This window comes from Lepus europaeus, chromosome 7, assembly GCF_033115175.1.
Source record: "Lepus europaeus isolate LE1 chromosome 7, mLepTim1.pri, whole genome shotgun sequence".
Lineage (NCBI taxonomy): Eukaryota > Metazoa > Chordata > Mammalia > Lagomorpha > Leporidae > Lepus > Lepus europaeus.
Genome location: NC_084833.1, coordinates 18,586,950 through 18,603,409, shown reverse-complemented (window position 1 = coordinate 18,603,409; position 16,460 = coordinate 18,586,950). Strand labels below are relative to the sequence as shown.

Below are 16,460 nucleotides of genomic sequence, written 5' to 3'. Positions count from 1 at the left end.
TCACAGTCTATAAGAAGGGTGCTCTCATACTGCACAACGTGATCTAATGGAGACATGCTCACTAAAGTGAGCTCTATCCAGCAAGTGAGTTTGGAACCTCCACTTTCCTCCTTTGGAAACAGAGGAGGAGTTTATTAATTGCTGCTATTTTAAAATCAGGCAGCTTCTCGGGGGAAGGGGCTGTCAGCATGTCAGTCTACAGCCAGCAGAGGAGACCCTGGGGGTGAATTAGGCAGGATGGGTGCAGAGAGCGTACTGCTGTGTCAAGTGCCTCCCTCTGGTGGAGCCGAGTGGTAAGGCACTTAGGAAATAGCAGGCCTACATCCGAATCGGCAGCAAATCTTGCTTCCAACTAATGCAAGGATCATGGATACAAAACTAGTCATATGTAGGCAAAGGCATTAAGTCCACACCTTGACTACTGGGGCAACAACTCATCAACTCATGATGATTCTTATCACATGGGAATGCAAGTCGGTGTTGCCAGATCTTTTGTATTTTCTAATACAGTCCAGAAATTTGGGTTAATGTGGAGAAAACTGACATTTTTAGAAACATTGTAAAGGCCTAACACACCTGAAGTGCTATTTTGCAATCTCTGGGATAATGTAACAGGACCACCCATTAAAGCAGAATTTGCTCACATAAATAGTTATCAGAAGTGTTCCTAAGGAGGAGCAGAAGTGAGATGCACTAGATCCTTCCCTCACCTCCCAATAAATATATAAGAAGTTCAGGAGGAAGACAAGGGGAAGCTACCTACACAGCTCCAATGGGCTAGGACCAATTACAATACACAAAACATATTATGCAAACAGAGCTCCATACACCTGGTGTTATTGTCTTGGAAAAACCTCCAACGCCCTTTAAAACATTACTCTGAATAGATACAGTAGAGAAGGGAATCTTAAGGGGGAAAGAATGAGTATATGGGAAATTGCTCTCCGTGTATTTGCAGCTCACATAGATCTCTCTATAGCTACCCTAGAGCTCCAACCTCCTGAGCTGACAAAAGTGATTACATTTTTTCTTGTTTCACAGCCCACTCCACATCATTCAGCTGAAGAGAGAAGAACGCTGAGGAATAATTTAGACCACCCTAACAGGTGCTAATTTGACCTGCACAGGAGGAAGGGTGCCTGTCAAGCATACTGCCTGGAGGGCCTGCAGGGCACAGAGAGCCTGGAGGCTCATCATACCCTCCCAACCAGGGCAAACAGCCTCACTTGCACGCAATTCCCAAGACAGACATAAGGTGAGACTGGAGAATCTTGCTTCAGGGCAGACAATACAGGAAACAAGAAATTATTTATGCATTTATGCCTGCTTTTAACCATCAAAGAATCTCACAAGACCCAACACTTAGGGCATCTAGTCCAAAGTACAGAGAGAGAACAAGAACATGTGCAGGAGATCCCATTGACCTTTTCTGGGCCCCTGCTGTGATAATGCCTCCAGTTACTCTAACTCCTGACTCTTCTCCAAACTAAGTTCACAGAAAGCAGGGATAAAGCATTGTGGTGCAGCAGGTTAAGCTACCACCCGCAATGAAGGCACCGGAATCAAAGCACCTGTTTGATTTCTGACTGTTCACTTCCAACCCGGCTTCCTGCTAGATGTGTCTAGTAAAGCAGCACATGACAGCCAAGCATTGGAACCCTGCCACCTATTTGGGAGACCTTAATGGAGTTCCAGGCCACTGACTCTGCCTGGATGTGCCCCAACTGCTTCAGCCATTTTGGGGGGAAACCAGTAGATGTAAAATATGTTTCTCCTCTCTGTCACTCTACCTTTCAAATAAATAAATACTTTCTAAAAAAAATAAAGCAGGGATTGGCAAACCATAACCTATGGACCAAATCTGGCCCATTGCCTGTTTTTATATAGCTCATGAAGTTAAGAAAGGTTCTATATTTTTAAATGGTTAAAGACATCTAAAGAAGAATTCTTCAAGACACATGTAAATTATATGAAAAAATCAAATGTTTCCATAAATAAAGTCTTAATGGAACACAATCATACTTACTTACTGCTTTAGAGTTAGAACAGCAAAGCTGAATAGTTGGTAACAGAAACTGTATCACTTACAAAGTCTAAAATATTATCCGTCTTGTCCTTTATAGAAAAGTTTGCTGACCCTGATAGAAAGGATAGAGTAGGGATCACATTCAGAATTTAAAGAGGTGCAAACATAGAATGTTCTACTTGGGGGGCTGGCACTGTGGCATAACAGGTAAAACTATCGCCTGCAGTACCGGCATCCCATATGAGCACCAGTTTGAGTCCCAGTTGCTCCACTTCCAACCCAGCTCCCTGCTAATGTGCCTAGGAAAGCAGCAGAAGATGGCCTGAGGACTTGGACCTCTGCACCCATATGGGAGACTGGGAAGATGCTCCTGGCTCCTGGTTCTTGGAGGCCACAGTAGAGAGCTGGATCAGAAGTAGAGCAGCTTAGGCCAGTGCCGTGGCTCAATAGGCTAATCCTCCGCCTGTGGCACTGGCACACCGGGTTCTAGTCCCGGTCGGGGTGCCGGATTCTGTCCCAGTTGCCCCTCTTCCAGGCCAGCTCTCTGCTATGGCCCGGGAGTGCAGTGGAGGATGGCTCAAGTGCTTGGGCCCTGCACCCGCATGGGAGACCAGGAGAAGCACCTGGCTCCTGGCTTTGGATCAGCGCAACACGATGGCTGTAGCGCACTGGCCACGGTGGCCATTGCAGGGTGAACCCACGGAAAAGGAAGACCTTTCTCTCTGTCTTTGTCTCTCTCACTGTTCACTCTGCCTGTCAAAAAATAAATAAATAAATAAAATAAAAAAAGAAGTAGAACAGCCAGGACTCAACCAGCACCCATTTGCAATGCTGGCACTGCAGGCGGTGGCTTTACCCACTAAGCCACAAGCGCCAGACCTAATAAATCTTTTTCAAAAAAACTACCTACTTGGGCAGGTAAGCAGCAAAGGCACCTCTCCTTCACCCTACCCTCACCACTGTATTGCCAGAAAGAGAAACAGGTTGCCTAACCACCCTTGATGACAAACAATCTAAGTGTCACTGCCTGATGAGGAAAGAGACGCCAGGATTCTCCCAATCAATTAACAAGACACAAACAAGGGCCATTTAAAACACAGTATGTGAGTGAATGTCAGAAATGGAACAGGCTGTGTTTTCCTCATACCACAGGCTGAAGAAGAAAATATACTAACACCTCCAGGTGGCAGATATTTAGAATTAATAAAATAGAAGTCTTTCTCAATCTTGACGAGGAGGTTCCTGAAAAATCCCATGGTAGCAGAATGTACTAGTGACAAGCTCAATACCTTATGGAGGAAAAAAACAGAATTAGGAGTCTCAATCTATGAACTTATGAAGTGTATAAAACTATGTTCAGTAAAACAAAATAGTAAGTCAATAATATTTACACATTTTAAATTAGTAATGATGAATACTATACAACTGATTTTCATTTACCATTAACATTCACATCTTTTGACCCTAGCCATTCCACTTCTAGAAATTCATCCTCTAGAAATACTTGCACAAGGATGCAAAGAAGCTGCAGCTACGTAAGACAGAGAAACAGTACAAAAACTCAAATACTGGGCCAGGTTAAATGAATTATAATGCATTCAATTACTGAAATACTGTGCCACTGTAAAAAAGAACATCAACATGGAAAAATATCCATAACACTTAAGTAAAATAAGTAAATGGCAGAACCGATTTGGTATGATCCTAGTCTTACAAAACAAGAGAAAAAAAGCTTTCATTTGCATAGAAAAAACTTTGGGCATTAACAGGGGTTATACGAGCAATAGCTGTGCAGGAGACATCCACATTCTATAACTGCACGTTTCTATAAGACTTTAATTTTATTTATTTATTTGAGAGACTGAAAAACACACACGGAGTAAGCATGCACTCCCCATCTCCTGGTTCACTCCCCAAATCCCTGAAAAGCCTGGGCTGGGCCCGGTTGAAGCCAAGAATTGAGTACAGCTCTCCTACATGGGTGGCAGGAACCCAATTACTTGTACATCACCAGTTGCTTCCCAGGTGTGCACTGGCTAGCATCTGGAGCACAGCTGGGACTTGAACAATGGACACTAAGACATGGAATGCAGGCACCCGAGTTGTGTCTTATTGGCTGTGCCAAATGCCCACATCAGTTCCTGTACTTTCTTGAGGTCCGTACACCAAAGCCACCTTTATCAAGCTTCCTCTAATGACCCTATTTCAAACTGCAAAATTGCACCATTGTACCTCCCACATTTTTTATACATTTCTCTTTTTCTTCCTAGAACTTGTGACCTCCTAGCATACTAGGTATTTTACTTATTTATTGTCTTTCATTAGAATAAGACTTATTGCTTGCACCTAGAGTACGTGGTACATACCAGATACTTAGTAAGTATTGCTAACCGCATCAAGTGAATGAATCTATCAATCACAGAGTAATGATTTTTTAAAACATTTATTTATTTATTTGAAAGGCAGAGTTAGAGAAAGAAAGGGGGAGAGGGAGGGAGGGAGGGAGAAAGAGAGAGAGAGAGAGAGAATGAATACCTTTATCTGCTGGTTCACTCCCAAATGGCCACAATGGCTGGAGCCGGATCAGGCTGGAGCCAGGAGCCAGGAACTTCTTCTGGGTCTCCCATGTAGGGCCCAAGCACTTAAGCCATCTTCTGCTGCTTTCCCAGGGGCATTAGTAGGGAGCAAGATCAGAAATGGAGCAGTCAGGATGCAAACTGGCACCCATATGGGGTGACAGCGCCACAGGCAGCAGCTTTACCCACTACACCACAGTGCCAGCCCCACAGAGTAATGATTTTACAAGCCCAACTCTTAGGGTTGTAACAAGGGCCAAACTCACACACGGGCAGCCCATGTTCATACATCTCAGCTCACCTCTTTAAGGCCTGGATTTATCTTCACCCAGCTTTCTTATCACACTTAAATTAAGTTGCTGGCCGGCGCTGCGGCTCACTAGGCTAATCCTCTGCCTGCAGTGCCGGCACCCTGGGTTCTAGTGCCGGTCGGGGTGCTGGATTCTGTCCCGGTTGCTCCTCTTCCAGTCCAGCTCTCTGCTGTGGCCCCGGAAGGCAGTGGAGGGTGGCCCAAGTGCTTGGGCCCTGCACCTTCATGGGAGACCAGGAGGAAGCACCTGGCTCCTGGCTTTGGCTCGGCACAGCACGCTGGCCGTAGTGGCCATTTGGGGCGTGAACCAATGGAAAAGGAAGACCTTTCTTTCTGTCTCTCTCTCTCACTGTCTAACTCTGCCTGTCCAAAAAAAAAAAATTAAGTTGCTTAATTTTTCGTTGTTTTAATTTCCCAATACCTGGTTGTTCTTTTCCCAGCAAGAACAAGTCATGATTTACCCATTTTACAAATGAAATTCTCTTGGTTGAAGAATCTTCACTTTTCTTTGTTATTAAATGTCAAATTTCTGAGGAACTCAAAGGTTAGGAAAGGTTTTTATGTCCTGAATGCCAAATACAATAATTACACCAGTCTTTTTTAACGAACAACTATTAATATCCTGCATAATTAAAAGGAAAGTAAAACTTTTTCCTAATATAAGGATTCTATCCCTCACAAAATAAAAGTAAAATCATCTTAACACTAATAGAGTCACATAATGATGCTCAAACAAGATGAGAACATACACTCCCCAAACCCTAAACATCCTGCTTCTAAGCAAATTCAGTGAAAGCCTTCCACAGAAACGAAAAGAAAAATAAAGCACCTATGGGTAACAAAACCTTCCCATTTAAGTTCCCATTATTCACGTCTAATATGTACTATAACAAGACCAAGTAAACCTTTACTGAGACTGTGAAAGACTCTTTAAGGAAAAACACCTCCCAGGGTCCCTGAGAGGAGACAGTAATGTTACGCAGATGTCAAGTCATAGACAAAGTGGCCTCGAGAAGAAGCTGTGTCTGAGGCCAGCACACTCGAGGAAGGTGTAGACCCTGAGTCCCCAGCAGGGAGCCAATATGAAGGACAGCTATGACAGACTTCTTACAGGCTTCAGGACAACCAATTCATACATTAGAAACATGGTACAACAGTGAAACATCAGAGGAACAAATTCAGAATAACTGGAACTTCAGTAATGGAAGATGTGTTTTTCATAGACACTGTAGGTAATGCCACTTCGTTTATTCAACAAATACTTACTAAGCCAATGACTTGTTTTAAGACTAAAAGATGTAGGCCAGCGCCGCGGCTCAGTAGGCTAATCCTCTGCCTTGCGGCGCCAGCACACCGGGTTCTAGTCCCAGTCGGGGCACCGATCCTGTCCCGGTTGCCCCTCTTCCAGGCCAGCTCTCTGCTGTGGCCAGGGAGTGCAGTGGAGGATGGCCCAAGTCCTTGGGCCCTGCACCCGCATGGGAGACCAGGAGAAGCACCTGGCTCCTGCCATCGGATCAGCACGGTGCGCCGGCCATTGGAGGGTGAACCAATGGCAAAAAGGAAGACCTTTCTCTCTGTCTCCCTCTACTGTCCACTCTGCCTGTCCAAAAAAAAAAAAAAAAAGACTAAAAGATGTGATATAATGAGCTGTTAGAAAAGCCCAATAGGGGCTGGCATTGTGGTGTAGCAAGTAAAGCTGCTCCTGTGATGCCAGCATCCCATAGGGGAGCCGATTCAAGACCTGGCTGCTCCACTTCCAATACAGCTCCTTCTAATGTGCCTGGGAAAGTAGAGGATTATCCAAGCGCTTGCAACCATGCACCTACGTAGGAGTCCTAGAAGAAGGTCCTGGCTCCTGGTTTCAGCCCAGCTCAGTCTTAGCCATTGTGGCCATTTGGGGAGCGAACAAGTGAATGGAAGATCGTTCTCTCTCTCTCTCTCTCCACCCCCCCCCACCTCCCTCTCTCTCGCTCGCTCTCTCTCTCTCTCTCCGTAACTCTTTCAAATAAATAAGTAAATCTTAAAAAAAAAAAAAAAAGGCCAAATAGATTTGTACTTACTACATCACAGAGTGCAATTTCAATTTTATTTATTCTATTCAGCTAACATTTATTGAGCATCTGTTGTGTGTCAGATCATTATTCTAGGTATAGCAGGTATACAGATATGACAACTGTCTTCACAGGGTGGCACAATGGCACAGTTAGTTAAATCTTCAGTTTGAGTCCCAGTTGCTCTGCTTCTGATCCAGCTTCCTACTAAAGCACAAGAGAAGGTACCCAATAGCCTAAGTGCTTGGGCTCCCTGACCCAAATGAGAGACCCAGATGGAGTTCCAGGCTCCTGACTCTGATCTGGCCCAATCCTGGTTGTTGCAGACATTTGGAAATCGACCCAGCAGATGAATGATCCCCCTCTCTCTCCCTCTGTGTATCTCATGGCCTACCTTTCAAATAAATGAATAAATCTTTCAAAAAAAAAAAAAGTTAAACACAATTTTCTGTCATAGCTGCAATATTACAAAGGAATACCTAGAGGGCAGCACAGCAGGTTAACCCACTGCTTATGAACACATCAGAGTTCAAATCCTGGCAGTTCCACTTACAAACCAGCTTCCTGCTAATGTGCAGGTGAAGGCAATGGATGACAGCCCAAGGACCTGGGCACTTGCCACCCATGTGGAAGAATCAGATGGGGAAGGAGTTCTGGCTTCTCACTTTGGATTGGCTCCAGTCTTGGCTGTTATGGCCATTTACAGAATGAACCAGCAGATGAAAGATCTCTCTCTCTCTTTCTCTGTCTCTCTCCCCTCCTCTCTCTCCGTGTCACTATACCCTTCAAATAAATAAATCTTAAAAAATGCATTTTAAAATAAGTTTATCTAGTATACAAGCAGCAAAGAACAGATTATTTGGGGCAATCAGGGAAGATATCCTTAAGGAAAAGGTGACAGCTGCACTAGATTTTGCATAATCAACTGGGTATACTCCCCATTCACTAGATTTTGCATAATCAATTGGGTATACTCCCCAAAGAAACTGGGAGGGATTCTAGGCATGTAAACCCTTTGATCCAGTTAGATGGACGGCAATGAAAAACTACTGAAGTTGGGCCCCTCTCTAAAATAGTCACTGAGATGGCTGATACTTTGCTAGTTTCATATCTGCCTGATCTCTCTTGTCACCACTTACCCTGCACACATACTCATCTATGTTTGGGCTGACAGCCTCCTGGAGAATCCCCATGAACTGGAGCTGAAAGATCAAGTAAGTTTGGTAGCCTACAAAGCTACAAGAGGTTCTAGATTGCTCCAAACTCCAAAGCAATTTCCTCTCACAAGTCTAAGAAACTCAGAAATCCAATGAGGACTCCCCATTCTAACCTCTGGTGTTCTGGGCCAACTTTTTCAAGATGGCCATCAACACTTCCCAATCTTCATCAATCGTAAGAGAAAAGAGCAAATGACTTCAGTTCCCAAAACATATTCAATCTTTCTAAATATTCCAGATCCAAGTCCTTGTTAACTATCTGAGGAAGGTAAACAGAAACTATTTAGTTGGTGAGATTTAGACCAGTTTTGATCTCCCTGCAATTGAGATTTTAATAGTGAACATCCCGAACTGAGATCACTTCATAATGACTAATCAGTGCAGTTCTATGGGCAAATAACTAAGACAGTGTTTCTCCCAGAAACATTGTGTTGATTACATTTCTACCGAGAAACAGTAATTACAGATTATTATTACAGATTATTATTATCTAGACCTCCAATTTCTTACAAGAGTTGACCAAAGAGCACATTCAGGCAAAAACCTACATGAATAACAGAGGTTTTTATGGAGAAAACTGCCATATGAAAGCAGTAATTTTTCTTAATTTTTTTTTTTAAATTTGAGAGGTAGAGTTACAGATAGAGGGAAAGACAGAGAGAAAGGTCTTATATCTGCTAATTCACTCCCCAAATGGCCGCAACAGCAAGAGCTGAGCTGATCCAAAGCCAGGAGCCAGGAGCCTCCTCTGGGTCCCCCACAAAGGTACAGGGGCCCAAGGACTTGTGCCATCTTATGTTGCTTTCCTAGGCCATAGCAGAGAGCTGGATTGGAAGAGGGGCAGCCAGGACTAGAACCGGTGCCAATATGGGATGCCAGCACTGCAAGTGGAGGCTTAACCTACTGTGCCACAGCGCTGGCCCTGAAAGGAGTAATTTCAATGAAGTGGAAGAAAGGGTGCCCTCTTCAGGACTCAAGAGTTCAAATCCCACAGTGGTAAAAGTCCATCTTCAAAATGTCATTCCCTTGCTGTGCATTTAAAGTTTCTCATCCATAATGAAAGAATAAGCTCTAGGAGCCCTCCCTAAGACATGCCTTTAAAGGCAAAGGGACTCCTCTTGGATCCTATATTCTGAAATTGAAAAAGTTTCTTATAGGGAAGCAAAGGACCTGCTACTCAAGTTGTAAGCTGGAGTCAGACCACACAGATAGCTCAACTCCAGTGCCCAAGGGCAAAAGGGACTAACTCTACTAATTAGCACCACTTAGCAACAAAGAGGCATACTGCAATACACACTGTGTGTTTGCTAATACTCTCACTATTTGCAAATACTATTATCCCAGCAGTACCAAAACATACCTCCCTAGCCTATCTCCCACTACAAGGCCAAAGAACAAAACCAAGTACAATCATCTCTTGTGAACTCCACTCACTTAGCAACAACAGTTACTTACAAAAAACAGGCTTTGTTATAAGATCCAATAATAAGCACCTTTTCTTCCCTGGCATCCTAGCCTAGCAGCAGCCCAATACTGACACCTGCTGGAGAAATAGAAGCAAAGAGACTGTGAGCCCGTTTAGAAGGTAGAAGATATTGATCAGCACTTATATTAATAAACCACACCCAAAATGTAGCCATTCAATTTATGAGGAAATAGCCCACTTGTGTTTGTACACTTAGAGTATTTTATAATATGTCCCCTTTCTTAATCAATTGTCTGCTTTAAAGGGTACACTTTATCCTAGCTCATTTAAAAATAACTCCAGGAGGAGCTGGTGCTGTGGAGTAGTGGGTAAAGTTGCCACCTGTAGTGCCAGCATTCCACACAGGCGCCGGTTCGAGTCCCAGCTGCTCTACTTCTGATCCAGGTCTCTGCTAATGGCCTGGGAAAGCAGTAGAAGATAGCCCAAGTCCTTGGGCCCCAGCACCCCCATGGGAGACCTGGAAGAAGCTCCTGGCTTCTGGCTTCAGATCGGCCAAGCTCCAGCCATTTGGGAATAAACCAGTGGATGGTAGACCAGCCACCTCTCTCTCTCTCTAACTCTGCCTTTCAATTAAAAAATATATATATATTAAACTACCAAAAAAAACCACTCCAGAGATGGGAATTTGGCAACAGTAAAGACACCACTTGGGAAGTCCTCACCCCACTAGAGTGCCTGAGTTGTGGCTTGGCTCTGCTCTCCATTCTGGCTTCTTGCTAATGTGTAACCTGGAAGACAGCAAGTGATGGTCCAAGTACTTAGGTCCCTGGCACACACATGGGAGACGTTGATTGAGTTCCTGACTCCTCACTCCAACCTGGTCCAGCCTTGGCTGTTATAGCCAAGTAAATGTAAACCAGTGAATGAGAACTTTCTCACTCCTCTGCCTTTCAAATAAATGAAATTTTAAATAAATAAGTATAGCTCCTCAAATAATAACTCTTTTATCAATATTTTATTTTACAATGAGAACCCTGCATTATATTTTAAAAGAAAAAAAATTAATATGAAATTGTTTACTTCAAGATGACAAGCGACCTCATATTCTACAATGCTTGAATTATAAGAAACCTTAACACATCTTAATTTTTGTCATTAGAAAAAAAATTTAGTGGGCTGGCGCTGTGGCGTAGTGGGTAAAGCTGCTGCCTGCAATGCCGGCATCCCAAATAGGCGCCGGTTCGAGACCTGGCGCCTAGGTCTAGCTCTTTGCTATGGCCTGGGAAAGCAATAGAAGATAGCCCAAGCCCTTGGGCCCCTGCACCCACACAGGAGACCTGGAAGAAGCTCTGGATCGGTGCAGCTCTGGCCAATGCAGCAAATTGGGGAAGGAACCAGCCAATGGAAGACCACCACCCCCTCTCTGCCTCTCCTTCTCTCCTGTGTAACTCTGACTTTCAAGTAAAAAAATAAATCTTAAAAAAAAAGGGGGGGGGGGCAGCACTGTGGCGCTGCGGGTTAACGCGCTGGCCTGAAATGCCAGCATCCCATATGGCCACCGGTTCGAGACCTGGCTGCTCCACTTCCCATCCAGCTCTCTGCTATGGCCTGGGATAGCAGTAGAAGATGGCCCAAGTCCTTGGGCCCCTGCACCCTCGTGGTAGACCTGGTAGAAGCTACTGGCTCCTGGCTTCGGATTGGCACAGTTCCAGCTGTTGAGGCCAATTGGGGAGTGAACCATCGGATGGAAGACCTCTCTCTCTCTCTCTGCCTCTCATTCTCTCTGTGTAACTCTGACTTTCAAGTAAAGTAAATAAATCTTTTTTTTTTTTTTTTGACAGGCAGAGTTAGTAAGAGAGAGAGAGAGACAGAGAGAAAGGTCTTCCTTTTCCATTGGTTCACCCCCAAAATGGCCGCTAAGGCCAGCACGCTGCACAGATCCAAAGGCAGGAGCCAGGTGCTTCCTCCTGGTCTCCCATGAAGGTTCAGGGCCCAAGCACTTGGGCCATCCTCCACTGCACTCCTGGGTCACAGCAGAGAGCTGGACTGGAAGAGGAGCAACCGGGACAGAATCTGGCATCCCAACTGGGACTAGAACACAGGGTGCCGGCGCCACAGGTGGAGCTGCAGTGCCAGTCAAAACAAATAAATCTTTTAAAAAAAAAAAAAAAGACTCAGCTGCTTCACTTCTGATCCAGCTCTCTGCTATGGCCTGGGAAGGCAGTAGAGGATGGCCCAAGTCCTTGGGCCCCTGCACCCGCATGAGAAGACCTGGAGGAAGCTCCTGGCTCCTGATCAATGCAGCTCTGGCCATTGCAGCCAATTGGGGAGTGAACCTGTGGATAGAAGACCCCTCTCTCTCTCTCTCTCCTTCTCTCTCTGTGTAACTCTGAGTTAAAAAAAAAAAAAAAATTAAGGTATGTAATATGGTAGCCACTAGTCAAATAAAAAAAAATTTTTATAGATTTATATATTTATTTGAAAGACAGAGAATTACAGATAAAAGGAGAAACACACAGATATCCTCCACCTGCTGGTTCACTTCCCAATGGCTGTAACAGCCAGGGATAGGCCAGTCCAAAGCCAGGAGCCAGTAGCTTCTTCCATGTCTCTGACATGGGTGCAGAGCCCAAGGCTTTGGGCCATCTTCTACTGTTTTCCCAGGTGCATTAGAAGGGAGCTGAATTGGAAGTGGAGCAGCTGGGTCTTGAACCCACATCCATATGGGTGCTGGCATGGCAGGCAGTGGCTTTACCTGCTATGCCACAGCACCAGCCCCAGATCAAATTTTTAGAAACTAAATTTAGTTTCTCAGCTCATACTAGCAGCATTTCAAATGCTCAATAGGTACATGTGACTAGTGGCTACCATACTATACAGCAAAGATACAGAATATTTCCATTACTGTGCAACTTTTATTGCATTGCTCTAGAGCTACATATAAATTATTTGATAGGGAGAGTGGACACAGGTGAAAAGAGGCTGGTCAAGCCTGAACATTTTTGATGCCAGGTGACAGGTATACGGAAGTTCATTTATTACATGTTTATATTTATATATGCTTGAAGATTTCCATAATAAAAAGTTAAAATAAAGAAAAAATAGAAATGGTTCAATAGAAAATGATGCTCCTGGAGCAGGCATCTGACGTGGTTCGTGAGATGCTGCTTAGGATGCTCACATCCCATAGCAGAGTGCCAGGGTCTGAGTCCCCATTCTACCTGCGCTCCAGCTTCCTGCTGATGTACACCCTGTGAGGCAGCAGGTGATGGCTCAAATATGAGGTTCCTGCTGGAATCCCAGGTTGACTTCTGGAATCCCAACTTCATTCTAGCCCAGCCCCACCAGTTGCAGACATTTGAGGAATGAACCAGCAGATGCAGGATCTCTTTTATCTCTGCTATTCCACCTTTCAATAAATAAAAATAATTTTTAAAAAGGAGGAATATATACTCATATGTACTCAAATATATTAAGGAATATACCATGTAGAGCAGCTTGGACAAAGCCTTATTAAGGCAGACCAGAGTTCAATTCTTCACTCAGAGACCTACTATGTGACCTTTAACAAAAAATTAACTTTTCTGAGTCACTTTTCCAACCCTCAAACAGGAAATTTAATATCTGCCTTAGAGAGTTCTTGTGTAAGTAAGAAGTAATTATTGTTTTTCAAAGATTAATTTTACTTATTTTAAATGCAGAGTGACAAAAAGAGGGAGCAACAGAGAGAAAGAAATCTTCTATCCACTGGTTCAGTCCCCAAATAGCCAGAACAGCCAGCTCTGGGCCAGGTCAAAGCCAGGAGCCAGAACTCTATCCCAGTCTCCTATGTGGGTGACAGGGGCCCATAGTACTTGGACCATCTTCCACTGCTTTCCCAAGTGCATTAGTAGGGAGCTAGATAAGAAGCAGAACAGCCAGGACTCAAATGGGCACTCCAATATGGGATGCCAATGTCACAGGAAGTAGTTTAACCTGCTGTGCCACAACAGTGACCCCAGAACTATTTAAAAGCAAGAACACAGTACCTAACAATTATCATCCAACAGAATTTACTTTAAACCACTCAGGGATTGCTCAGAGAATAGCACATGATGAGATACTACTAGAGCAGGATGGACAAAGCTGAACAAATGCTCACTGGTACTGTGGGAACGGGGACTGCTCGGCTTTCCAGAGCAATAGCTGAAGAGTGCCTACTACGTGGCAGGCACTGTGCTGGCTGCCTTCTCACCTCAAAGAGGAAGAGTCAAAACACTTCCAAATCAGGAACTTAGGAGCTGTGAATTCAGACTGAGTGCCAATCATATGGCCACAGTCACAATCTCTATTACTTCATCTACCTTTCACATGTAGCCAGGTCTCCCTCTCTTCTTTCCTCTAAGCCCTAGGCAACTGTCTACTATTCTGCATATACCATAGCTGTTCATCTCTTAGCACATGCCATTCCCCTAAAATAAAAAGATCTCCCATTTTCCCCTAGGGGCTGGTGCTGTGGCACAGCGTGTAAAGCCGCCCTGCAATGCCAGCTTCCCACATGGGCATCAATTTGTATCCAAGCTGCTCCACTTTCGATCCAGCTCCCTGCTAATGGCCTGAGAAAAGCAGCAAAAGATGGCTCAAGTGCTTAGGCTCCTGCAAATCACAAATGAAACTCCTGCTCCTGGCTTTGAGTTGCCCAAGTCCCAACTGTTATGGCCATTTGAGTAGTCAACCAGTGGATAGAAGATGGATTGATCTCACATTCTCTCTCTCTGTAACTCTTTCAAATAAATAAATATATTAAAAAAAAAAGTCTTTCCTTTCTCCAAATCCTACCTGTCATTCAAGACTGGACTTTAGAAAGTGGGTGCCAGAACCGTGGTGCAGCAGGTTAATCCTCCACCTGTAATGCTGGCATCCCATATGGGTGCCAGTTCTAGTCCCAATTGTTCCACTTCCAATCCAGCTCTCTGCTATTACCTGGGAAAGCAGTACTAGATGGCCCAAGTCCTTGGGCCCCTGCACCCATGTGGGAGACTCAGAAGAAGTGCCTGGCTCCTGGCTTTGGTGTGGCTCCAGCCGTTGCGGTCATTTGCGGAGTGAACCAACATAAGGAAGACCTTTCTCTCTGTCTCTCCCTCTCACTGTTTGTAACTCTACTTCTCAAATGAAATAAATAAAATATTAAAAAAAAAAAAAGTGTTCCTGAGGCCAGCGCTGTGGTGCAGTGGGTTAAAGTCCTGGCCTGAAGTACAGGCATCCCATATGGGCACTGGTTCGAGTCCAGGCTAGTCCTCTTCTGATCCAGCTCTCTGTTATGCCCTGGGAAAGCAATAGAAGATGGTCCAAGTTCTTTGGGCCCCTGTACGCATGTGGGAGACCCGAAAGAAGCTCCTGGCTCCTGGATTCAGATCGATTTGGCCAATGTGGCCAATTCGGAAGTCTCTCTCTCTCTCTCTCTCTCTCTGCCTCTCCTTCTCTCTGTGTGTAACTTTAACTTTCGAATAAATAAATAAATCCTCTTTAAAAAAAAAAAGTGTTCCTTGATGATACTTCCTTTTTCTTGAAGTTATACTACATTTAATCTCAATACCATTGAGTGAAGCATATGGTCAACTATGCTTTAGATAAACTTTATGTCAATAGGTCTTGACTCCACGTTAATATTCTATACTACAATGGGCAAAGTTGCTATATCATCCTTCTTTTGCATGCCCCACAACGCCTAGCACAGGACTGGAAAAGTTGTACCATTCAACCATAGCCATTGTAATTAATACTAATTGGGTAACTGTCTAAAGCATCTTCCCAAAATAACAAGAACATTACGTGCACAGTCCATATTTTCACCCTTGCTATAAGCTTACGTCAAAGAAATTTCAGTTGCTTCAAATGGAGGATATAATACAGAGAGATAAGCTGTTTGGATCCAACAGGCATATTCTGGGAGTTGGTGATTACGCTAGATTTGACCTTTACAAAATTACACAAAGAAGGCCCTAATAAATCAAGATAGAAGTGTGCAGAGCCATACATGGAACATGGAGTGGGCGATCAACTACACCCACTCTCTTTCTTCCATGAAAGATTCTTCTTCCTCACCCCAAGGTGAATGTTCAGCTGGAAGGTTCATTCTAAGAATCTTAACAATTTACATGTGTGTGTGTGTGTGTGTGTATATATATATATATTTTTGGGGGGCAGGCATTTAGCATAGAGTCTAAAACGTCCACATCCCAAACCAGAGTTCCTGGGATCATTACACAGCTTCGCTCCTGATTTCAGCTTTCTGTCAATGCAGGCCCTGGGAGGCAGCAGTGATGGGTCAAGTGGTTGTGTTCCTGGCACATGGGAAACTGGGATTGAGTTCCTAGCTCCCGGTTGGGCCAGCCCTATTGCTAGCCACTGTGGGCATCTGGGGAATAAACCAGCAGATAGCAGCCCTCTGTCTCTCAAATAAATAAATACATTTAAAAAATTGACCTTTTCTTGACATAAATACATGATGTCTTTTTTTCTCTTTGTCAAGCTGCAATGTTCCAAAGGCTAAGGATTAAGAGGTGCACAGCTATCCGAAGCAACACAAAGAGCTGGAACAACATAGTAATCTATATCAAGCAGGATTCTTTTAGTACTTATTCCTAGACACTCAGACATTTTCTTGTCTCAAAATAACTAGTCCTGCAAATAAAGCTTTCAAGAAGGCCCAAAAAAATAAAAATAAAAATAAAAATAAAATAAAAAACCTGGCAGAGGAAGTCAATGGTTCCATCTCCTCATGCCTTCCTAACCTAATCAACACCCTCCTTTCAAGGCTAAACCCAGAGCCTTAGGCTTAGCCAGAAATAGATATAGCACAGCCAACTGACTCA

The 16,460-nt window shown here is 44.1% G+C and overlaps 1 protein-coding gene across 7 annotated transcripts in view; it reads right to left on the bottom strand.

Annotated features, from left to right (window-relative positions):
• AMBRA1 (autophagy and beclin 1 regulator 1) overlaps positions 1-16,460 on the bottom strand; it is a 226,038-nt gene that overhangs the window by 164,113 nt on the left and 45,465 nt on the right. The gene's annotated exons all lie outside the window — the stretch shown is intronic.